This window comes from Ovis canadensis, chromosome 25, assembly GCF_042477335.2.
Source record: "Ovis canadensis isolate MfBH-ARS-UI-01 breed Bighorn chromosome 25, ARS-UI_OviCan_v2, whole genome shotgun sequence".
NCBI lineage: Eukaryota > Metazoa > Chordata > Mammalia > Artiodactyla > Bovidae > Ovis > Ovis canadensis.
In genome coordinates, this window is record NC_091269.1 from 47587981 (window position 1) to 47614610 (window position 26630).

Below are 26630 nucleotides of genomic sequence, written 5' to 3' on the forward strand. Positions count from 1 at the left end.
ATGTTGCAACTTTTACTTACAAAACGTTACTGGTTAAAATATTCGTTTCTGATAAGTATAAAGTGGAGTATGCACGTTTCTTGATGATTTTGCAATGCTCTTTGGAAGGCAGTGGGTTTTCTATGTAAAGCTAGATATATAAAACTGATTTAAAACTATTGGGACACTCCTGATTATACAAATTTAGTTTCTTCCAACATGACCCTTCTTCACTTTTGAAAGAACTAATCTTTCATGTTTGAAAAGATCACTTAGGAGTCCGGTGGTCTGTTCACGCTGTTTTCAATGGATAGTTATGAAATCCCTGCCAGTATCTTTAATATATTCATATTACCTTCAAAGGGCCAAAGTGTTAGTGTGCCTACCTTATATAAAGAAAATAAACTTTTTTTTCTCCCCCACGACTCAGGTTGTCTGTTTTCGTTTTAAGCTTTCAAACTACAGACTAAAGCAAAGGCTTTTAAGTCAGACCTACCTGAATTTGAGTTGTTAGGAGAAGCAAACTGAAACCGCCCACCCTGGCCAGGCACTGTAATAACCATTTGCCATGAGTTATTTTACCATAGGAGGTCATGGTAAGGGACACGGAATTAACAAGCCACCATTAACCAGATGAATTTGGGAAGGGTTAAAAGGAGGCATCACGTGTCCAACCATCTCCCAGAATCTTTCTCACTGGCATCCATCTTGGCTAAACGATGCCTGTTCTACCAGGAAGGACCCTGAATCAGAAAGATTGGCCAAAGACAACCCGAAAACTAATTCCATCACCATAAAACTTCAGACTTCAAGAAACTGTGACAGAGCAGTTCTCCTGGGTTGTGTTAACCTACTGCTCTCCGGCAGGCGTCCCTTTCCAATAAAGTCCCTTGCTTGGTCAGCATGTGTGTCTCCTTAGATAATTCATTTCTGAGTGTTAGACAGGAGCCCACTTTTGGGCCCTGGAAGGGGTCCCCCTTCCTGCAAGAAAGGCATATGCTTTCCTTGAAAAGCACCTTCTTAACAAAGTTTCCTGTACCAAATTGGAAGACAGCTCCAACTTTTCCCCCTCCTATCCTACTGAAGATGCAGCCCTTAGATTTTTCTCTTCTGCTCCTCCATTTTCAAAGTGCTTTCCTGTTTTACAGATGAGAAAATGGAAGCCCAGATGAAACAATAAAGGAACTGAAGTTTGAACAGAAAGAATCTGGGTGCAAGTTCATTGTTATTTGACTTTACTATACCTACTTTTATACAGTCACCCAAGATATGCTTCTCTCTGACTATGCAGCCTTAAAAATAATCATAAAAAATAATGTTTAATATGTATTGTTTCAGCATTTTGCCTATTTTAACTCATTCAATCCCACAACCACCCTTCAAGGTAGACACTATATGTCCATTTTACCAAGGAGGAAACAGGTATAGACAAGTTAAGTTAACTTTATCGAGGTCAACTTTATTAACTTCACATTTTGATCAAAAGCCCTAGTGAACTATTAACTCAGCTTTTGTTTTTTGTTTTGTTTTTTGGTCACTGTGTATAATTTGTTGTTGTTGCAATACATGAGCATATGATACTTAATAATTCTTAAACGTGTATAATGTTATTTTACGTGTCATTAGTGTCTGTCTACCTAAAACTTGAAATGGCAACCCCCTCCAGTGTTCTTGCCTGGAGAATCCCAGGGACGGGGGAGCCTGGTAGGCTGCCATCTATGGGGTCGCACAGAGTTGGACACGACTGAAACGACTTAGCAGCAGCAGCAGCAGTGATTGTCTACCTAAAACTTGTAAGTCTTTACTAAGTGTAGACATGAAGGTAGGATTAGACACTTGAGTACTGGAATAAATCTCTTCATTTTGTGTGAAGGCCTTTTGTGATTGGCTATTCGTACTTTCATTATATTCATTTGTCTTTAAGGATCTCAGTGTGATAATGTACTGAGTGGTTAGATTGTGTGCCTTATTTACGATGACTTGCTTGACATTTAAGAGGCTAGCTACCAGTTTTGGTTAACTTTTAAGAGGATGGCTTATAAAGGCTGTTGTTCAGTCATCAAGTTGTGTCTGACTCTTCATGACCCCATGGACTGCAGCACACCAGGCTTCCCTGTTCCTCACTATCTCCTGGAGTTTTCTCAAACTCATGTCCATTGAGTTGGTGATATTATCTAACTATCTTATCCTCTGTCACCCCCTTCTCCTCCTACACAGGAAGCCTCCCAAACAAAAAATTATCCAGGCAAAAGTGACAATAATGTGGAGGTTGTAAAAACTCTGCTCCAGAGAGAGCATCTGACAAGTCTAGTTTCCCTTTCTCAAAAAATATCTTTCTAGGCTTTTTAGGGTTACTGAAGTTGGAAAGAAGCTAGCTCTATCATGTTTTCACACTGGGCCGAGGAACAGAAGGGAACATTAATTGAGTGCCAGGCACACTGGGTGCTTTATATATGCTATCTCATTTAATCTTCAAGCCACCTGTGAATGAGCCTTGTGTTACAGTGGTGTATTTAGGCCTGAAAGAAGTCCAGAAGCATTTTGGGGAACTGTTCCCTGGATAAAGGTGTTCCATGATGATTACCTGTATTTAGGACCACTTTCTTTTCTCTCTTTTGGGAATGTCATCCAAGTTCATTTCTTGATCCATCTGGGAGGATAGAGTTCCTTCCCAGGCTTTCTGAGCACATGCCAAGTCTATTCTTTTAGTCTTTCGAGTGCCTGCTATTTTAGGCATGGTGCTGAAAACTAGGTACACGAGGTGAGAGAGCGAAGAACTGGTACCATCTTCTTGGTGGGAAAATGACACCTGAGCACTCCAAAAGGTGACAGAGCGCTAGCCAGGTGGAAAATAGGGTGTCTGGCTTTAAAGAAAAGTTTGTTTGGAGGTAGAAATGGGAGAGAGCTGCCTCTGTTGGGGAACTACATCTCTTTGGTCTGACTGAAGCTGGAAGGTATAAAGGGGTCCAGGTTTTGTACTGAACACTTTCGCCTGTGTGATCTCTCTACCTCTATGTCCTTCAGACCTAATTTTAACTGCTGAATATCTCCTACGCAGTGTCTTGCTGACACTTTAAAGTTGTATATATCAAACTAAATTCACCTGTTGTCCTAAATCTGCACCTTTTTCCATGGTCTGTACGTATGTTAGTGGCGCCACTAACTTCTCTTATTCCAAAGTTTGGAGACTAGACACTTGGTTCATTTTCCCTCTGTATATGGTTATCAAAGTTGGTCTTCTTCTTCAATTATGTCTGATAAATTCCTTTTCTTTTCCATCCTGCTGCCACAACTCAAGTTTAAGACTTTATTTTGCTTAGACTTTGTGTTGACTTTCTCACCAGTCTCAAGTTCTGCCTAAGCTTCATTAAGAATAGCTCGACTTATTCATCATAGAAAATACTTGTAAGCTCTGAAGTTGATGTTAGGAAAGGCTGAATCTGAAGAGCCATTGTAACTCTTTCTGATGTTAGTAATTACACATTGTTCTGGGTCATGGTTTAATAATCACACATTGTTCTAGGTCATGACTTTTATATAACTTATACATATAAATTATATATAATTTTAATCTTTATTAAAAAGGAAACAGACAGCACTTCTCCAGTCAGCAAATGTTGAACTTTTCTCAAGTTATTGTTGCCTAACCATTTCTCTTCTATGGGGTCCTTTTAGTCTTTCCTTCTGTCTTTTACTTCACTAATCTCTCTGTTTTAAAATTGTGTATTAAACCTTGGAAAAGTCTGTAAGTATTTTGGATGACAAAGCAAAAGTATTAGCAACCTCTTTTTTTAAAACACTTTTTAAAAAAAATTTCAGAAAATTCCCTGGAATATGATTTTTATGAATGGAGCATACTGTTCCTGGGGTGGCCTGTTGTGAGGATTAAATGTGGAAAATGTATGCATAGTAGAAAAGAGAAAGGATGACTGATCATGTGTCAGTAGTGTGTTGCTCAGTGCCTGGTCCTTAGGAGCTATTCAGTTAATGTTTGTTGAGTGAATTAGCAGCACAGCGTAGAGTGAGACTAATGAGTTTTACTTTTTTAGATCTTATGCTTTTAACAGTGCAGCCTAAAATCAAGTTCGGCTCTTTTTAGGTGACATTGCATGTTGTTGACTTACATTACAAGTTTAATCCTTTAATATTAAAGCTTTTGACTATGAAGTAAAATGAAAAATGGAACTCTTGGAGGTACTTTGTATGAATGCCTTAATAAAGTCCTTTCCTAGGCATTATAAATTAGGGCAGAGAGAGGGTGGTGAAAAGGCAGAGTCAGAGGAAAGCCTCCATGGATGGTCCTAGGTATCTAGAGATAAACATGAAATGCGTGGAGCCCAGGCAAAGTCAGAAGGACTTTTGGTAAAAAGGCATTGAAAACTAAGTTTCTGGTATTAGGTATAGGCCTAGACTGAACAACACTAAACAAAACATGAGGCCAGTTTGCTACTTTCTACCTGGAATATGGCTTGACTACCCTTCCAGCCAATAAAATCCTTTCTGTATGCAAAATATTCAGAGTTAAATCAAAATTCTCGAGCATTCTGGTCAGGATGGAAGCCAGAAGAGGAGCAGTTAAGAGCATGGTCTCTGGAATCAGATCTTTGGTCCTTGGTCCTTATTAGCTGGTAATCTTGGTAAGATTGTTTAATGGCCCCATGTCTCTGTTTTCTCACCTTTGAAATGGGTATAATAAAAGTACTTACCTCAAAAGATTGTTGAGAGGATTTCATGAAAAAAAAAAAAAATTGGCTCATAGTATGTCTTCAGTAAATGTTAGCTGTTGCTGTTGTGGTACTGTTTATCCTGCTTTTGGCTCCCTACCCCGTTCCAAACTCTGCAATTACACATTTAAGCAGAAAAAGAAAAGATGCAGGTATACTCAAGAACAAGATAAACATCTCCAGGGACTGAAATGAAAAGGAAACATGCATTTAGATTCTGGGTTCAGGAGCAAGTGGAAATAACTTTGTGCAGGGGAGCTGGAGTCAGATACCCTGAATGAATCTTGTAGCTGGATTGGGGCTGACTGAAAAGAAGGCTGAAAGCCTCTGTTCCTGGCTGTTGCTTTAAAAAGCTGTGAATCTGAAGTGGTGATACAGAAGTGGCTGAGCTGCCAGATGGCTCAAAGCTGGGAACTGTAATTTCTCCATTATCAACTGGTACAAGAGCACCAAACTTGGAGGTCATGAATCTAGAAGAGAGGTGGCTTACCTCAAAACCATTGGAAAAAGGAAGGGAAAGTTTGAGCCTGCAAACAGATAAAGAAGACTATCACTTAGAAAATAAACACAACCACCAGGAGATAAACTCACTTAAAATCTAATGGATTGTTAGAGCAATTTCAAACTGATTTTAAGTATTTTTAAAGATCCTTAAAAAGATAAATAATAGTTAATTTAAAAATGTTAAAAAATAGTAAATATGAAGTAAATGGCTATATAAAATAAAAAATAGTTCCTGAAATTAAACAGCAAAAGTTGGTTAAACTCCAGTTCAAACACATTTAAAATGAAAATTAATGAGTTGGAAGATCAGTTCCGTTCAGTCGCTCAGTCGTATCCGACTCTTTGCGACCCCATGAATTGCAGGACGCCAGGCCTCCCAGTCCATCACCAACTCCTGGAGTTCACTCAGACTCACGTCCATCGAGTCCGTGATGCCATCCAGCCATCTCATCCTCTGTCGTCCCCTTCTCCTCCTGCCTCCAATCCCTCCCAGCATCAGACTTTTCCAATGAGTCAACTCTTCGCATGAGGTGGCCAAAGTACTGGAATTTCAGCTTCAGCATCATTCCCTCCAAAGAAATCCCAGGGCTGATCTCCTTCAGAATGGACTGGTTGGATCTCCTTGCAGTCCAAGGGACTCTCAAGAGTCTTCTCCAACACCACAGTTCAGAAGCATCAATTCTTTGGAGTTGGAAGATAGTACTGAGTAATTCTCCCAGTTGTAGTACAGAGAAATCAAGAAAAATCAAGAGAATATATATATGTATATATACACATGTGTTAAATTCAGTCATTAAGTCGTATCTGACCCTTTGCAATCCCATGGACTGCAGCATGCCAGCATCCCTGTCTTTCACTATCTCCTGGAGTTTGCTCAGATTTATGTCCATTGATTCGGTGATGCTATCTAACCATCTCATCATCTACCAACCCCTTCTTCTTTTGCCTTCAATCTTTCCCAACATCAGGGTCTTTTCCACTGAGTCAGTTCTTCCCATCAGGTGGCCAAAATATTGGAGTTCACCTTCAGCATCAGTCCTTCCAGTGAATATTCAGGGTTGATCTCCTTTTGGATTGACTGGTTTGATCTTGCAGTCCAAGGGACTCTCAAGAGTTTTCTCCAGCACCACAATTCAGAAGCATAAATTTTTCAGTTTTCAGCCTTCTTTACAGTCCAACTCTCACATCTGGAAATGACTGCTGGAAAAACCATAGCTTTGGCTATCCTGACCTTTGTTGGTAAAGTGATGTCTTGCTTTTTAATACGCTGTCTAGGTTTGTAATGGCTTTTCTTCCAAGGAGCAAGCGTCTTAATTTCATGGCTGCAGGCACCATCTGCAGCGATTTTGGAGCCCAAGAAAATGAAGTCTGCCACTGTTTCCCCATGTATTTGCCAGGAAGTGATGGGACCGGATGCCATGATCTTAGTTTTTTGAATGTTTAGTTTCAAACCAGCTGTTTCACTCTCTGTTTCACCCTCATCCAGAGACTCTTTAGTTCCATTTCACTTTCTGTCGTTAGAGTAGTTTCATCTGTATATCTGAGGCTTTTTATATTTCTCCTGGAAATCTTGATTCCAACTTGTGATTTATTCAGGCCCGACATTTCCACTTGATGTGCTCCACACGTAAGTTAAATAAACAGGGTGACAATATACAGCCTTGTCATACTCCTTTCCCAATTTTGAACCAGTCCATTGTTACATGTAAGGTTCTAACTGTTGCATCTTGACCTGCATGCAAGTTTCTCGGGAGATAGGTAAAGTGGTCTGGTATTCCCATCTCTTTAAGAATTTTCCACAGTTAGTTGAGATCCACACTGTCAAAGACTTACAATATTTGATGAAGCAGAAGATGTTTTTCTGGAATTCCCTTGTTTTCTCTATAATCCAACAAATTGGCAATTTGATCTCTGATTTGTCCACCTTTTCTAAACCCAGCTTGTACATTTGGAAGTTCTCCCTGGCAGTACATAGATATGTGTAAAAATTGAGGCACCAACTAATGTCTAATAAGGAGTTCCAAAAAGAGAAAAGAGTGTGAATAGTGGAGAGGCAATGTTGTTTTGCTGAAAGTTTTATTTCAATTTAGGATTGGAGGATTCATTAATAAACCACTGCTGCTGCTGCTAAGTCACACAATAAATAATTTCAGTATTTAACACAGGATTATTTGACTTAATCTCAACATATAGTCATTTCTTTACCACTAGAGTCCATATGGTCATTAAAAGAAAAGAAATAGAAACAATAGAGGCAGTAGCATATGCATCACCAAATTGGCCAAATTCTACATCCAGACTTGAACAGCACAGGCAAGTCTTGAGTAACAGCAGTCTGGAGTCCTAGTGGCGAAAAGGGTCCTGGGCGGTGTATCGACCCCATAGGTGAGACTTCATATTGCAGTTTCGGAGGCTCCTGCTTGTGGTCACAGGCCACTTGACTTGCTGGTAACAATTGTGCGATTTACAGGTAGGCATGTAGACCAGGCAGGTCCAGGCAAGATCAGAAGTTGGTCAGAGGTCTGCTGCCTTACTTCTGAAGCCTGAACAAGACTGCCTCCATTTTAATTTCCCTAAAACATATTGGAAGAAATGATGACTGAGAATTTCCCAGAGTTTAAGAAAGAGCAAAGCCCTCAGGTTGAAAGGGTATTCCAGGTGCGTTTAAGTGGCATCATATGGTATTTGTCTTTCTCTCTCTGACTTACTTCACTTAGTATGATAATCTCTGGGCATCCGTGTAGCTGACAATGGCATTATTCCATTCCTTTTAATGGCTGAGTAGCATTGCACACACCACGTCGTCTTTATCCATTCTCTCACTGGACATTTTGGTTTCCGTGTCTTCGCTATTTTAAACAGTGCTGCTATGAACATAGGGGTGTGTGTATCTTTTTGAATTACAGTTTTGTCTGGATATGTGCCTAGGGGTGGAATTGCTGGATCATGTGGTAACTCAATTTTTTTTCCTTGGAAATTTGTTTTTATTTATTTATCTATTTTTTACTTTACAATATTGTATTGGTTTTGCCATTTGTTCTGCCTACTGGCTATACCAGTTTACGTTCAAATGGTGGGTTATTTTTGTTTATTACTTTTTCTTTTTTTGTATTTTCCAACTGTTCTACATTGAACATATATATTAGGACTTGATTTTAAGCTGGAGGAACTTGATGTATACTGAATACGTATTTTGGTCAAGTGCTGAGTGGCTGAGTATCATTATAGAATGGACCTCTGGGATACTAAGTAAATCTGAAACTTTGTAAAATAAGCGTTAAGATTTTCATATAGGTTATAGTCTTTTCATCTTTATTTCTGAGGTCCCCAAAGCTCTGAAAACTGGAAATTGAAAAAAAAGGTTTGAGATAGAATTGATTTGCCAGCAAAACGTGGAACAGTTGTGAGGCTCTCTATAGTATTTATTTGTTGACACAAATGTGTGTGTTTTGCTGTAGATATATCTGCTTGTTAATGGCATGCTGCATGAAACCTTCCTGGGCAGTTTACAAAATATAGTACATAAAGTGTATTACCTTCCTAAAATTCACAAACTTCTGAATCTCATAAAATTCTGGCCCTAAAACATACCTTGCCCCAAGGATTCAATAAAAGGATTGAGGGCCTTTTGAAAAATTTAAATACTCAATTTGTTGTTGTTGCTCAGTCGCAAAATTGTGTCTGACTTTGCAACCTCATAGACTGCACAACACCAGGCTTCCTTGTCCTTCACTGTTTCCTGGAGTTTGCTCACTCATGTCCATTAAGTCAGTGATACCATCCAACCATCTCATCAAACTCTGTTTTTAAAAATTCAGTTTTTTAAAGTTTACTATTGTGAGGAAACAACAGTGTCTCATCAGAATCACTTGCTAAAATATTCCTGCAGTCCCCATTCTGCTAAATCACTTCAGTCATGTCTGACCCTGTGTGACCCCATAGATGGCAGCCCACCAGGCTTCCCATCCCTGGGATTCTCCAGCCAAGAACACTGGAGTGGGTTGCCATTTCCTTCTCCAATGCATGAAAGTGAAAAGTGAAAGTGAAGTCACTCAGTCGTGTCCGACTCTTAGTGACCCCATGGACTGCAGCCTACCAGGCTCCTCTGTCCATGGGATTTTCCAGGCAAGAGTACTGGAGTGGGATGCCATTGCCTTCTCCGGGTCCCCATTCTACATGTCAATAATTCTAAATCAATGCTTGTTTCAAAGGTATTGTTTGGCTAGTTCTACCATAGTACGTGTGCTGGTTATGTCACTGAGTTATTAGGTTTTTTTTTTTTTTCCTTTCTGATAGTAACTGACTAAGGTAAAGACTTCAGGTTTTTGAATTTCACGATTTAGAAGGCGTATTTCACTGAAAGTGGTCTCATGAACTGAAGTTTCAGGTACTACTTGAAGATGATACCTTTTGAGTATTTTCCAAAGCAGATTTAAAGTTGTTGCCCTCTCTTCTATGTTTTACTTCTGGTTTTTTGTTTGTATTTGTGCCCTCACATGATTTCTTCAAAAATGTTTCCATAAATGGAAAACAATAATTAGCTTTCAACATAAGAACATTTGAATTTCCACTTGGAATTTGGCTTTCATCGCATGCATGCCAATTTCACCACCTTCTGTAGAATAAGAAATTGTGTATAGTAATTATGTAAGAAACCCAGTTTGCTTACTTATTAACAGACTCTCACAATTTTGTCTGCAAGCCACACTTAGTCATTAGCAAACCCTGCTATTTTTCTGTGTTAGCTGCAAATACAAGATTATAGATCTGGAAGTAGCCTATGTGATCACTGATCACTCACAAAATTAGCGGTTATTGGAAATGATATTGAAGCAGTTACTTGACTTTTTTGCCTTCTGGAGGCTGAGGCTGGACTTTGTTGTATCCCTAGTAGAACCTGCCGGGGTCCAGCCCCTGCAGGGTCCAGGGGAACCCGAAGGGAAAACGGCGTTGGCGATTGATTTAGAGAGAGATAAGGAAAGAATATTGTAGATAAGAAAATAGAGGAGGGAAAGAGGCTGATATTCCTTGGTTTACATAGAAAGCCAATAAAACTCCGAGACAAGAAGTTTGCCCTGTTCATGGAGGCCACAGGTGCCCTCCTGGTCTCCCGAGGAAGTGAAGATGCAGAACGTTTTCCCGTTCAGGTCTTAGAAACCCAGGCAGATAAGTGAACGCAGGGAGCCTCTATGCTCCAAGGGATCAGCCTGAAAAAGAGAGGGAGAGAGAGAGAATGATTAACACGAGGAGACCAAGCTGCTTCGGTGAGCGAGGCCCAAAAGCTTTATTTCTCAAAAGGTACTTTTATACCTTGCCTTATACATAGAGGGAAATGAAAGATGCAAGGTCATACAGAGTCAGCAGTTTTGCCCTTATCGAAACCAGGATTTTTTTCTGCAAACCTTTACCACAAATGATGTTGTGTACATTATCTTCTGGCCTTGGAGGCCTGTGAACATTTTATGACCCTCTTTTGATAAAGGCTGCTCAACCAGAAAACTTATTTTCCCTCAAAGTGTTTTTTCTTTTTATTTCTAATCTATGTCAGCCTCAGAAAATGCCAAACAGAGTTACATTTCACAGAGTAAAGGTGCCGTGAGTTACAAGAAAGAACCAATTAGCTCAAAAGTCTGATGTGGTTAATTTCAAGGCACACTTGTTTTCTTACATTCCAACTATGTTAACTAATGCACTCCCAGGTGCACAGTGGATAAGAGATATGGGAACTTAGCAATAAGCATTGGCCCTATAATGAAATCCTATACCAGCACTACTTTAATAACTTTTAACTCTTTGAAAGGCTCTATGTTTTAGGCTTTCTGTGCCTCTCACAGTTGGGAGGCTGTAAATAATCATATGCGTAGCTGCAAGAGTCTGGATATACCTGCCAAGCAAGCTAGAATGCTAATAGAGGGGGTTTGATTTGAAATATTCCTCTCATGTCCAGGAGACTTATTAGCTAGAGCCCTAAGTTGATTTTCTCCAGAGAAAGGTGGTCAGGGATAACCCCCTGTATGTCAGGAAAGTTGGTGAAAGACACAAGATAGTAAGACAGACAGATTCTGGTCTTAGGGTAGATGCTCGAGAAGGCCCAGGGAGACCCTCGAGTCCTGAAGCCTTGCTTAACAGTTCTCTTCCACATGACCTTTGCCATGGGTGGGATCTCCCGTGCTGGCTCCCGGCAAGAACCATTTCTAATTCTCTAAGAGACTCAGTTGACTCACAGAGCGGGAAGTCTAGCCAAATATGACTCATTCTAGGAGTGCATCCCTAGCTTCTATTATCCTCTGGTATTGAATTTATTTCTCACACAGGCCATCTTAAATGTAGTAAGAAAGACAGCATTTTTCATCCCTAAGCCCACAATCTCATGAGCCCAAAGGCAAGACTTTCCACATCTGTTTAACGGTTTTGAGAATATTCTGATTGGCCCTGCCTGGGTTACATACCCACCATTGAACCAGTTAGTGTCTCAGAGGTGGGGATTTTGGCCAGCCTTGGATGTACTCTTACTTTTTTTTCTGTGTGTGTGTGTTTATACATGTTGGGGAGTGTATGGATGTTGAGGAAGACACTATAATCAACAGCTATACCAGGAACTTGAAGGGTGCAGGAGGTGGTGTCATTCTCTCAGCAAGAGAAAAATTCATTATGGCACTTAAAAAAAATATTTACTAAAATGAACAAACAATCCTTTCCTGTCTCCTGCTGCCACTGGAAACCTCATTCCTCAAGGTCTAGACAAAGCCTGTCTTCCTTATAAAATTTTCCTAATCACCCAGCCTGGGAATGGCTCTCTCTCTGGTGCTTGGTACTTTATGCTTGGTATTATTGCAGTGCACAGTATGTGCGTGTTTTATCTTGTCTACTGCTACTTGAAGTCAGGAAACTAGTTGAATAACTCTCAATGCTTTATAACTAATTACTTCATTGCAACATAGGCACTACATTTTTGTTCAATGAATTAATAAACTCTTTAAAGAGGTTTGAAGCTTATCTTTGTGGTATTCAGTGGTGCAAAATGGAATCATATATTGACTGTAAATTGTTATCTGTTCAGAAGAGTTGATAGAACTCTTACCTGAAAATGTTTCATGGTTCTTGGACCTTTGTTTTTTATTGTCATGTGGAGTGAGCTTGTGTGTGAAATAAATCCAATGCTGGAGGATAGAGGCCAAGAGATGCACTCTAGACTGCATTTCTGTTTTACTGATGACTGTAGTGAGCTTTGACTATAATAATCATTTCATGCATTTGTCCATAGGGGAAATTACCTCAAAATAAATATATTTCTCCTATATTAATGGCTTCCCAGGCAGCACAGTTGGTAAAGAATCTGCCTGCCAGTGCAGAAGATGCAAAGGACTCGGGTTCCATCCCTGGGTCCGGAAGATCCTCTGGAGGAGGAAATGGCAACCCATTCCAGTATTTTTGCTTGGAAAATTCTATGGACAGAGGAGCCTGGTGGGCTACAGTCCATAGCATTGCAAAGATTTGGATACAACTAAGCACACAAAAACAACCAACCAACAACCCTATATTAATAGAAGTGTATTATTAAGGCCATGTTGTAAGTGTTTTCTTTCTTAAAATAAATACAGTACAACTGCTTATTTGGTGGAGAAATGAATTTTCTGAAAGAGTGAATTTACACAGAACTCAGTGACCGATCAGAATGGTCAGTCTTTTCCCTCTGGGTTTGCAAGTCCATATTTAGTGAGATTATTTGCATTGTAATGAACTCCAAAAGCACTGAAGGTTAGCAGTATTGTTCTTGATTTCATAACATACTGTGTAACAATGTACCGTGTAACCAATAAGTGATATCCCAAAACGGTCTTTTTAAGAAATTTGTCTCTATTGACTCATCCAAGAGGGGTCACTTGAAAACTATTGAAATAGAGCAAAATAATCAAATTCAGATGTCTTAGGGTTCTCAAATTCCTTTAAGCTTGATGTAGCAAGTAAATAGTTTTACCCTTTGAACCCTTGAGCTAAAGTTTGGAAAGCCATGTTAAGTTTCTGAGTTAAGCAAGTTAAACAAGAAAATTTTATCTTTTTAAACAAACAGTTCAAATGTGTTGTCTTTGAAGTTAACCACATTAGAGATTTGAACATTTTCTTATTTTGTAGGCAGGGCTGAGGAAGTCTTTGGTTCCTCCTAAAATAGAGTTTTTTAGAAACTGTTTTTCTTTGCAGAGCTCACTAGAGACTCCTTCCACTTCACTTCTATGTGAAGCCTGAATAAGCTACATTCCTGAGAAGACTTGTTAGTATCCTGTAACTATCACGTCAGACTCAAAGCTCTTTAAATGCTCTCTTGTTGAACAAGATGTTGTTTCTTTTTACTCATAAACAGGTTAAAGCAGGCTTTCTTAGACTGCTTTTAGGAGCTTTTAGCTGCTTTTCTTAGGCTTCCCTTTTAGGAGCTATTTTGGTATATCCCAGGAATGCCAGGGAATGCTGGTGTGGGTAGGAGTAGGAACAGGGGTGGGAAGAGATGTCTAGGTGTGCAGACTCTAAGGTAGGGTAGGATCTCATAGAGCTGAAGTTTCCTGCAAATCTCAGTATTAGCCAGATGTGGTTTTGAAATGATAATTTACCATTTCCACATGATTTTTTTTTTTAAACTCTGAACATGTTTTAGACCCTTTAGGTTGTTAGTGCCTGGGGAGGTACTTAAAATCAGTCTCATATTTACCTTGTGTTTAGAGAATTGAAGCCCAGTGAGGTTAAATATATTGGAGAAGGAAATGGCAACCCACTCCAGTATTCTTGCCTGGAGAATCCCAGGGAAGGAGGAGCCTGGTGGGCTGCTGTCTATGGGGTCGCACAGAGTCAGACACGACTGAAGCAACTTAGCAGCAGCAGAGGTTAAATAAGAGTCGTGTAACATAGCTATTAAGTATCTGAAATGAAATTTGATGCCAAGGCTTATAATTTCTCATGGTCCTACTTTCTAGAACAGGAAATGAAGTATCATTCTTTTTTTTAAAGATAAAAATAACATATGAATACGTCAATAACTTTCACTTACCTTTTCTTACTGATCCTCTCAAGGCCACCAGGTAACTGCTTTTTGCTGAGGAAATAGACCCAGGGAGGTTAAGCGTCCCTAAGTAGTAAGCTCCCATTTCACACTCAGGACATCTGATTCACATTTCTTGGTGTGTGTATTACACTCTGAAGACAGAAATTGAGAACTTGTCAAAATAAATTCTGTGTGTGAGAGATAAGCACACTATTTCAGGAAATGCTGTTTTCTATTAGGTAACCTTGTTTAGATCTTCGTCTTTCAAATTCTCTTATTCACATATGGAAGTGTCCAGCCCTCCTCACACCCTAAAATAAAGTTGTGGGATATACTTAATTGTATGCTTTGCAGTGGATTAACTCATTGAACTTCAGTTTTGAGCAGGTTGTGTTTTCCATTAAAAGCCTTTTTTGCTTGGCATAAGCCAATTTTGCTTATGTTTTGAGAGTTAAAATGTTCCAACTAAGAGAACAATCTCTGGTAAGTTTTTATTTACTTTGGAGATTTTGTACTTTTCTCTGATATTGATGATTTGGATGTTATGACTTAGCATTATTAATTATTATAATAATATGGAATAACCATTACTGTCCACAGAATTTAATATGCTCAAGATTATACAATAAATGGCAGAGATAGGGTTCAAACCTGAATCTGTCTTAATGTTTAGTAATTAGCTCAAATATTCAGGTATTATATAAACAGTACAGCAGGAATCAATAGTGATTTGTGGGATTAAAAAAAATAAGCCCTTTGCTTCAAAAATACTCCTAAATTGTATATGAAACTATTACTAGTAATCTAAATATCTATTAATTAATCTTAATATTAATAATTTAAAATGTCATAAAAATATTCTACCAAATCTGAGATGGCAGTGGTGACAATTCTTTTTCATTAGAAAAGACCTGCAGCCACAATTAGTCTTGGACCTCATTCGGAAAAAAAGCAACATTTTTAAAGAAATGATAAAATGTTCAGTTAGTCTACTTTTAAGGATATGACTATAACATTTCATTAAATTCAACTGAGACTTAAAAGGTCAATTTTATAATGCTTGAGAACCATAGGAAAAAGGAAGTAGGAGTAAGAAAATGCAGATCTGTGAAAAGAAGAGGGGAAGTAAAAGGAAGTGATTTAAAAAAAGGACTCAATTCCTCTTAGCTGTTTCTGATTTCTGCATCACTTCCAACATCAGACATCTCTGCTTTTCAGCTTTTCACTCAGCTCTGAAGTGTGTATTCGAGTTTGTGAGAAACTTCTTGTTATGAACTGTAATACCTGTGGTCTCTTAGGATGGTATAAGGAAAAAGAGCTTTGTATTATTAATCAGAACACTTGGGTCCTATTAAGGTTTCTGTCTAGGTTTGTGTATACACCTGTGAAGTGAGTAGTCTAGATTAAAAAGCTTTTCAAACTAGATCATGAATCAATTTGGATATAGAAAAAGTGGTATTTTATAAAAGGAAAATAGTGTCAGTGTATTGGATATGGTAAGGATAAATACTGCTTTGTGAAATATTTCTGTTATGTGTATTTACGGAGTGTTAGTTGCAGTGCAAAATGTATTTTCACAATGAGTTTGATTTTTCTGTCCCAAAATTTAGGGGCTTCAAAGAGCAGCCATTTTATTAGAGTTAATGGTTTTATAGGTCAGGAGTAGCTGGCTAGGATCACTTGGAAGTATTTAGCTGATAATATGGGGAAGGCAATGGCACCCCACTCCAGTACTCTTGCCTGGAAAATCCCATGGACGGAGGAGCCTGGAAGACTGCAGTCCATGCGGTAGCTAAGAGTCAGACACGACTAAGCGACTTCGCTTTCACTTTTCACCTTCATGCATTGGAGAAGGAAATGGCAACCCACTCCAGTGTTCTTGCCTGGAGAATCCCAGGGACGGGGGAGTCTGGGGGACTTCCATCTATGGAGTCGCACTGAAGCGACTTAGCAGCAGCAGCAGCTGATAATAGGTCTGGTCTGTTTTGGTAGAGGTGACTGGAAATCTTGGCTATATTCCTCTTTGTGTAGTTTGAGTGCCTCTCCGTGTGGTTCTTCATCCTGGTAGATGGATCTCCTTGAGAGAAGCTCAGGTCTCCAAGAGACCAAGGCAGGAGCTGGCAGTGCTTTATGGCTAAAGCGTGACCGAATTTGTCTATCTAAGCTTTTAATTCTGCTGCCGTCCTTTGAATGATGATTCATTTCAATAATCTTCTCCCCTACCCTGCCACTTGCACAAATAACATTGAAAAATGTGTCAACTTTTGGTTTTGAAGTGCAGAGTTTAAATATGTATATTATTTTCACATGGTATATAGTGAATTTTAGGTTTTTGGAGAAATAATTTAAGGTCTAACCATTTTTGTGGAGTCCTAAGTTTGTTACCTAATGCTGCCTAAAAGAACTGCCTTCTTATAATGTTTGGAGATTCCCTTTGGATTTAACTACTTCTTCCCTTCACAGATAGTCAGTCTGGAGCTGTTATGCTTTTGCTGAAATCTGGAAAAGTGTGAAATCTGTTCCCACCAACCCCTATTCCACTTCACAGTAAAGAAAACAAAACCATTAAACGTTTTTGCTATAAATCTAAAGGTTGTTATCACAAGAAAAAAAATGTTTGTGTGTGGTTACGAATGTTAACTAGACATTTTGGTGATTATTTACAATATATACAAATACCGAATCATCTGAAGCTAATACAATGTTAGGTGTCAATTATACTTGCAAAAAATATATTCATTTTTGTAAAATGTAGATTTTGTGATGTATTTTTAGCTGACAGAGACTTTCTAGAATAGGACTATTCCCTATGATGGAATTGTGGAGATTTTTTTATATATACTTTTTATTCTGTATTGGGGACTAGCCAATTAACAATGTTGTGTTAGTTTCAGGTGAGCAGCAAAGGAACTCAGTCATTCATACACATGTATCCATTCTCCTCTTAACTCCCCTCCCATCTAGGCTGCCAGGTAACCCTAAGCAGAGTTCCATATGCTATGCGTAGGTCATTGTTGTTCATCTATTTTAAATCTAGCAGTGTGTACATTTCCATCCCAAACTCCCTATCACCTCCCTCCATCCTTCTTCCCAAAAGCTGTAGGGATTTGAAGAAATGTCCATATCAGCGTATCTGCCCATATTTGGAATATTAATAGCAGTCTCTTAGGATATAAGTAAAAGGGATTTATCTTACCATACCCTTGGCTATTTAGAATCCCAGATCTTGAAGCAGTGTTTGAGTTTAACCCCTGGCTTTTTGGGAATGGTTTGGGCTGGTTATTTGACTAGTTACACTGGAGAGTGATTATTTTTTTTGCCTCTGTCTGCAGACAAATGTCTTGTTTTTCAGATAACCCACATTCATTTTAAATGTTCCTCCACCTCAGACTATTCTTTCCCATCAAGAAAGACATGAAGATAATCAAGATTTCCTTCAAAGTGATAAAGGAGGAGAATGTGGAAAACGATAAGAATTTAGAATGAAATTCTGTGCATTTAAAATGCCAGTATTTAAAAATAAATATTAAAACCCACCCTCAAATGAAATGGGAGTGGGAATACTTAGGTATATTTTAAGCTTGTAAATAGGCTTGTGAAGATAAATGTCTTATCTCAACCCCTGGCAAAGTGATATGTTATAGATGCTTGAAAGAAGAAAGGGAAACCGCTCAGTCCTGTCCTCTTTGCGACCCCATGGACTGTAGCCTACCAGGCTTCTCTGTCCATGGGATTTTCCAAGCAAGGGTACTGGAGTGGGTTGCCATTTCCTTCTCCCTCCCAGGTTTCCCAGTAACAATGAGACTACTATCATTACCACCTCCACTGCCATATAAACTTCCAAGTGTTTCCATTTTAAATGCTTAGTTATTGCAGGAAAGCAGTCTACCCTGTTTCCACAAGGAGGGGTTGCGCTGTCTCTCTGCATCCTGAAATCCAATTTCAGGTCAGTCTTTAGGCTGATGAGAGCCAGTGCCAGTCTGTCCTGTCCTAAAGACTGTGGGAGAAGATGGCCCTCTGCCCATGTAGTAGGGTCGAAGACAGGGCCTTCAGATCTAGATCAGTCCTCATAAGTGGAAACTAGGAGATTGCTGGTTACCGTTGTTAGAATACACTGTTAGGAAAAAAAAAAGCCCCAAAACACTGAATAAGAGACCAGTTTCACATTTCTAAAAATCTCAATAGAAATTATTGTTCCTTAGAACTCTTTGGATAAAGCTGCATATTTTTTACTCTTATTTAGAAAATGATAGGCACCGGTTAGTTAGAGGACATACCCAAGGATAGCATGAATATATAAAAAGATTTTTTTCTTACAGTGGAGCCTTTTGTGGACATTTGTGATTTCAATTTCTGAGTCTTGAAAGATCTTGCTAAGAAATAATTTGTAATTTTCCTAAAGCCTAAATTTGATTTGCACAAGATGAATGGCTGAGATGGGATGTTTTTCTAGTTTTATAGTAAATTGAACCCTTATATTCATTGTGTGCCTCTGAATTCTTGCAGAGTGGTAAAAAAGATATTTTTCTTTGTCAGAAATCAGTCTTGTGATTTTGACAGAAATGAAATTGTGGTTGAAATTTAAAAAATGAAGAGCTCTTAAGAGATATCTCTTGGTGGCAATTAGGAGTCTTGGCCAAATTAAAGATAAAAATGGCAGATTCATCGTCTGCTTAGATTTAACTATGAATAAGTACACATGGAAAAAAAAAGAAGCAACTTCTGAAAGTATTTCCTATGATGCTCCAGCTAATAAGAAAGCTGTTAATGAACTATTACATTGTATGGGTTGAAGTCATAGTATAGTGGTCTGAAACTTGGATATTTATAAAAGTCTCAGACTTACCTCCGGAAAAGGCAATGGCACCCCACTCCAGTACTCTTGCCTGGAAAATCCCATGGACGGAGGAGCCTGGTAGGCTGCAGTCCGTGGGGTCGCTAAGAGTCGGACACGACTGAGCAACTTCACTTTCACTGTTCACTTTCATGCATTGGAGAAGGAAATGGCAACCCACTCCAGTATTCTTGCCTGGAGAATCCCAGGGACAGCGGAGCCTGGTAGGAGGCCGTCTCTGGGGTTGCACAGAGTCGGACATGACTGAAGCGACTTAGCAGCAGCAGCAGCAGCAGCAGCAAACTTACGTCAGTCTATCTTGGGTTTACTCTGATCAAACACTGTATAGTGGTAACTAGTCCCAGTTCTGGAGTCATACTACCAGAGTTTGGATTTCTGCTCTGTAATGTATGACTTTCAGCAAATTATTTAACCTCTTTGAGTTTCAGTTTCTTTAAGTGTAAATGGTGATAATAAAATGTCTTCTATTGCAGTTATAAATTCAAATGAGATAGTACTTGAAAGATATATATAGCATGATTCCTGGCACATACTAACCCCTCATTAAGTTGTACCTTGGAGAAGGACATGGCAGCCCACTCCAGTATTCTTGCCTGGAGAATCCCATGGACAGAGGAGCCTGGCAGGCTACAGTCCATGGGGTTGCAAGAGTCGGACACGACTTAGCAACTTAGAGAGTGACTGCTAGCAGGTGACTGCTAAGGTAGAATGGTTCCCCTCTTAGGGTGCTGTTCAAATGAAACTGCATATACAATTATGGACAACTGTTTAGTCTATTAATAGAAACCAGTAGGCACTACAGAGTAAGAACGACTAGAAAGAAAAATCTGTTTCCCAAGTTTTTATTTCTATCCCTGACCACTCCTAGAACTTGTCCTTTGAACTTGATTCTTGCCTTTTCCATATATCTTGGTAATAGTAGCACCATTACTCAATTTAGTCCAAATTTACCCAACCTAGTCTACACTCTAGGAGTTACTCTTGATTCCTTTGTTTTCCGTACTTCCCTGTATTTTGCAAGTCCTGTCATTCTACCTCCAAAATGTCCACTTACTTCTATGTCCACCACTATTTTTGTGGTTCAAATCAGAATTATTTGTCATCTTTAATACTGTAATAGGTTATTTATTTGGTTGCATCAGGTCTTAGTTGCGGCATGGGGGATCTAATTCCCCAATCAGGGATTGAGCCTGAGCCCCCTGCATTGTGAACACAGAGTCTTAGCCACTGAACCACGAGGGAAATCCGTGTCACAGGCTTTTAATTTAGTCTTTCTGCCTTCATGCTCCTGTGATCCATTCTCTGCACCGTAACCACATTCTCTCTTAAAACAGTATCAGATCATGTCATTCCTGTGTTTAAAACTTAATTAAGTGTTTAAAACTTAATTCCTGTCTTGCTTATAACAAAATCTAAACTTCTGAGGCTCATCAAAACTAAGACAGTCTGCTTCTTCTCTGACTACAGCCTTCCATCTCTTCCTTGCCTTTCTTCACACTGGCCTTCCAGTCACTTTAGTCATGTCTGTCTGGAATCCCTTCCCCACTTTGCTCTTCTTTGCTATTCAGTTCCCTGCTACTGGGGGCCTTCACTGACTGACTACCCACTCTAAATGAGCCTTTCTCTGTGTTGATCTGCTGGCTTTAATTCTCTGAATAGCACTGATGAGCATTTAATGATCTTATTTATTTTGTTATTCATCCCTATCCGCTCACTAGAAGGCAAGTTCTTTAAGGGCAGTACATATTCTTGGTTGTTGCTAAGTCTCCAGTGTTTTGAGTAGTAGAGTAGAACTCAGGAAATATTTGTTGAGCTAATGAGTGATTGATCCCCCTCCCCCTTTTTTTGGCTATACCTTGGATTGTGGGATCTTAATTCTCTGACTAGGGGTTGAACCTCTGACCTCAGTGGGGAAAGCATGGAGTCCTAACCTCTGGACCACTAGGAAATTCCCGAGTGATTGGGTCCTAAAAGCTTGTTTGTGAAGTACCAGATTTATGGTAAAATAAAAATAAGAAAAAATCTTTTACATAGAAACTATACTTCACAAGATTACCAGCAATACTTTGAGTAGTGCTATTTATTCTGTGATGTCCTTTTTAGATTTTTATGTTAAAATGCCCTTTTATGAAATGATAGTGCTGTATTCAATTATGTAATTTAAATATATATTCTTGGCAGCATAAATAATTGGGAAGGTGTGTTGTCCTATACTTTTAGGTTGGAAGTTTTCTTTGACTTTTAGAGATTTGTGGTTCACTGAAAATAAAGAAGCACTGTGTGGGTGTTCTTGGGAGGGAGTTTTGCTCAGAATTCTTACTAAATAAAGTTCAATCAATCAAATGTTATTATATTCTTCAAATTCTTCTGGGAAGTAAATTGTCAGTTTCCATTTAAAGATTAGGTTCTGTTTGAATATGTCATGGTAAAGTGAAATGTGACATAAGAATCTACAGACAATAATTTAAAGGAAATAAAAATAGTGAACCTTTTATATCTTTTGAGGTAATACATTTAGCAATGTTTTTTTGAATAACCTTGACCATAATGAAAGCTAAGTAAAACTGTACACATTTTATTTTCATTAAAACTGACCAATTCTTAAAAAAATTCTACCCAATTTGTATTGAGTCACAAGTGGACAGTTTTTTTTTTCCCACTGTCCAGTAAGAACTGAAAGGGACCTGAGATGTTGACTGTAACAAACGACCTTGCATTTCAGATAAGGAAACTAATAGTCAAAAGACATACCTTTTTTTTGGTAGGCCTAGACTTAGAATTCCCACCTCCTTATTCCTGTGCTTCCCTGGTGGCGATAGTGGTAAAGAACCTGCCTGCCAAGGCAGGAGGTGTAAGAAACACAGGTTCCATTCTTGGGTATGGAAGATCTCCTTGAGGACAGCATGACAGCTCACTCCAATATTCTTGCCTGGAGAATCCCATAGACAGAGGAGCCTGGCAGGCTGTAGTCCACAGGGTCACAAAGAGTTGGACAGGACTGAAGTGATTTAGCACGCAGGCATTCTATTTTTGCTTAGTTAGGGATGTAATAAATTTTTGCTACTGTTAATGCGAAATGAATAGTATACGAATCCTTGTTTACATTTGCTCTATTTTATCTGATAGTTGGCTAAAACATTGAATTGGTGACACGTATTACCACAAAGCTTTCTAGAAATGTACCATTATATGGAAATACTTGTTTTATTGGACTCTTAATAACAAACTGGTGGTGTTGGAAGAGAACTTTGCTATTGTTTTGGGGTTGGAAGCATTTGTTGAAAAGGTAGGCCTACATATTTGTTATGGTATCTGTAAATGTACTTATTTAACTATTTGGGGATTAGCTATCTACGTGCTTATAGTGGCAGACTAGCCACAGGATTAGATAAATAGAATATTTGCTTATCTATCTTTACATGAGAAAATTATTCTGACCCACTGATCTTGATTCAACTCTTTGAATTGAAAGAAGGTTCAGTCAGTTCAGTCAGTTCAGTCGCTCAGTCGTGTCCGACTCTTTGCGACCCCATGAATCGCAGCACGCCAGGCCTCCCTGTCCATCACCAACTCCTGGAGTTCACTCAGACTCATGTCCATCGAGTCAGTGATGCCATCCAGCCATCTCATCCTTTGTCATCCCCTTCTCCTCCTGCCCCCAATCCCTCCCAGCATCAGAGTCTTTTCCAGTGAGTCAACTCTTGTCATGAGGTGGCCAAAGTACTGGAGTTTCAGCTTTAGCATCATTCCTTCCAAAGAAATCCCAGGGCTGATCTCCTTTAGAATGGACTGGTTGGATCTCCTTGCGGTCCAAGGGACTCTCAAGAGTCTTCTCCAACACCACAGTTCAAAAGCATCAATTCTTCGGCGCTCAGCTTTCTTCACAGTCCAACTCTCACATCTGTACATGACCACAGGAAAAACCATAGCCTTGACTAGACGGACCTTAGTCGGCAAAGTAATATCTCTGCTTTTGAATATGCTATCTAAGTTGGTCATAACTTTTCTTCCAAGGAGTAAGCGTCTTTTAATTTCATGGCTGCAGTCACCATCTGCAGTGTTTTTTTTGGAGCCCAAATAAATAAAGTCTGACACTGTTTCCCCGTCTATTTCCCATGAAGTGATGGGACGGGATGCTGTGATCTTCATTTTCTGAATGTTGAGCTTTAAGCCAACTTTTTCACTCTCCACTTTTACTTTCATCAAAAGCCTTTTTAGTTCCTCTTCACTTTCTGCCATAAGGGTGGTGTCATCTGCATATCTGAGGTTATTGATATTTCTCCCTGCAATCTTGATTCCAGCTTGTGTTTCTTCCAGTCCAGCGTTTCTCATGATGTACTCTGCATATAAGTTAAACAAGCAGGGTAACAATATACAGCCTTGACGTACTTCTTTTCCTATTTGGAACCAGTCTGTTGTTCCATGTCCAGTTCTAACTGTTGCTTCCTGACCTGCATACAGATTTCTCAAGAGGCAGGTCAGGTGGTCTGGTATTCCCATCTCTTTCAGAATTTTCCACAGTTTATTGTGATCTACACAGTCAAAGGCTTTGGCATAGTCAATAAAGCAGAAATAGATGTTTTTCTGGAACTCTCTTGCTTTTTCGATGATCCAGCGGATGTTGGCAATTTGATTTCTGGTTCCTCTGTCTTTTCTAAAACCAGCTTGAACATCAGGGAGTTCACTGCTCACGTATTGCTGAAGCCTGGCTTGGAGAATTTTGAGCGTTACTTTACTAGCGTGTGAGATGAGTCCAATTGTGCGGTAGTTTGAGCATTCTTTGGCATTGCCGTTCTTTGGGATTGGAATGAAAACTGACCATTTCCAGTCCTGTGGCCACTGCTGAGTTTTCCAAATTTGCTGGCATATTGAGTGCAGCACTTTCACAGCATCATCTTTCAGGATTTGAAACAGCTCAACTGGAATTCCATAACTTCTACTAGCTTTGTTCGTAGTGATGCTTTCTAAGGCCCACTTGACTTCACATTCCAGGATGTCTGGCTCTAGATGAGTGATCACACCATCGTGATTATCTTGGTCGTGAAGATCTTTTTTATACAGTTCTTCTGTGTATTCTTGCCACCTCTTCTTAATATCTTCTGCTTCTGTTAGGTCCAGACCATTTCTGTCCTTTATCGAGCCCATCTTTGCATGAAATGTTCCCTTGGTATGTCTCATTTTCTTGAAGAGATCTCTAGTCTTTCCCATTCTGTTGTTTCCTCTATTTCTTTGCATTGATTGCTGAAGAAGGCTTTCTTATCTCTTCTTGCTGTTCTTTGGAACTCTGCATTCAGATGCTTGTATCTTTCCTTTTTTCCTTTGCTTTTTGCTTCTCTTCTTTTCACAGCTATTTGTAAGGCCTCCCCAGACAGCCATTTTGCTTTTTTGCATTTCTTTTTCATGGGGATGGTCTTGATCCCTGTCTCCTGTACAATGTCACAAACCTCATTCCATTGTTCATCAGGCACTCTGTCTATCAGATCTAGGCTCTTAAATCTATTTCTCACTTCCACTGTACAATCTTAAGGGATTTGATTTAGGTCATACCTGAATGGTCTAGTGGTTTTCCCTGCGTTCTTCAATGTATGTCTGAATTTGGTAATAAGCAGTTCACGATCTGAGCCACAGTCACCTCCTGGTCTTGTTTTTGTTGACTCTATAAAGCTTCTCCATCTTTGGCTGCAAAAGTTAAAAGTTCCGATTGACTGCTTTTCCCTAGAGTGACGAATAGGATTGAAATAAATTGCTTAGAAAATTGATCAAAAGTTTTTTAGTAGTTATTCAGTAGCTAACCATGTGTGTATTTGTATGTGTATGGTTGAAAAAAACTGGGTGGAAGAGAGGGTAGGGAAAGATTAGAAAAGGAGCATGAAAAGCTGAGGAAAGGAACATGCCATGAATGGAAAAAGCTGCTGCCTTTATCTGGAAAGACATGTCTTTTATCTTTACCTGAATGACTCTAAAAGAAGGATCACACATGAACCCTGTTTACTGAAATAACATCTTTATATCTATACCTGCAGAAATGAACTGTTACCTAAGTACATTTTAGATAATACACTTTTAAAAAGTTGTGTTGACTGGTTATGAGTACAAAAAAACACCCCCAAAACAAAATATTGATTGTTAGATGCAAAGTGTCACTTCTCAAAAGTTGGTTGTTTTTTTTAAAAAAAATCTTTGAATTTGATATGACTTTAATTATATTGAATATTTGAACATTACAGACTTTTATCATCCCTTAATAACATACAATATACTATATTTGTTTAAAGCCAGGGTTTCAAATCTAGCTTTTTTGTGTACCACCTTTTTTTCTTTACCTTTATTATTAAAAATCAAAAGTAAGTGTCAACAAAAGCATGAGTGAAAGTTCATTTATTTTTCACAGGGCCAAGTTCATGTTAGCTTTCATATCATGCTTCTCAGAGATATAATTTTAACAAGTGTGGTAATAACAAAGTAATACTCAATGTCTTGTGCTAAGGACTGTATTAGACACTTTACTAGAATGAATTAATTTTTAATCTTCTCAATGCCATGAAAAGCATGTAATGTGTAAACTCATGCAGGAAGTCATGTAGGGGTTCCAAGTCACTTCTGTCTTGCTACCTTTATAATCTTGCTACTTTCCTTTACAGCCTTGCTACTTAGCATGGCCCACAGAGGAGAAGCAACTGGTAACATCTGGGAACTTAAGGAAATGCAAAATCTTGACCACAGAGCTTGCTGAATCCTTAATAATAAGATCTCTCAAGTGATGTGTATTAAAGTCTGAAAAGCACCATAGTACATCCCATATTAAAAGTTGCATGGAGATTTTGAAGTTTGTTCTGAGTATTATTCCTGGTTTTGCTTTAGTTCATCCGGGTTACGGTTGTTGTTCAGTCGCTAACTTGTGTCCGACTCATGTGGGTTATCTATTAACATTTTCCATTAGTGGAGAAGGCAAACTGTTGAATTAGTCAATGTCTCCACTGCTTCAAATTGCTATCCTGCTGCTGCTTTGATTCACTTCCTGAGGAACAACTGACTAGTTGTGGACATTTGGACAAAGTCTCAGTCAGCCGAGACTCTTGTTTTTAATAGCCTTTATTCATGGACTGAACACATCAGACTTATAGTGCAGGGCTTCCTTCTAGATAGGCATTTTCCAAATTAAAGAAAATAATGTTAAAAAAAAGCATTTTTGAAGAAAACTTGAAATCTTTTGGAATACTTATATTTTAGATTTTAAGAAGCCACAGATTTGTGTAAATTGATCTACTAATTTCATTTTGTGAACATAATTATTCTGTCACAGGGGCAATGATGGGTAAGAAAAGCAAGGCTGGCTTAGTAGAACAGCACTGTCAGGTAGACATGTAATGTAAGACAAAGTTAAATTTCTAGTAGCCACATTAAAAAGTAAACAGTTTAATCTTAATAGGTTTTATTTAAGTCAGTGTAGCAAAGTACTATTTTAACATGTAGTCAACATATATATATATAAACTATTCGAGATATTCTGTATTTTTTTGTACTGTTTTGAAAAAGT

At 38.8% G+C, this 26630-nt stretch overlaps 1 protein-coding gene across 1 annotated transcript in view; it reads left to right on the forward strand.

Moving 5' to 3' along the window:
• The window catches only part of ADK (adenosine kinase), a 543033-nt gene that overhangs the window by 854 nt on the left and 515549 nt on the right, over positions 1–26630 (forward strand). The window lies entirely within an intron of this gene.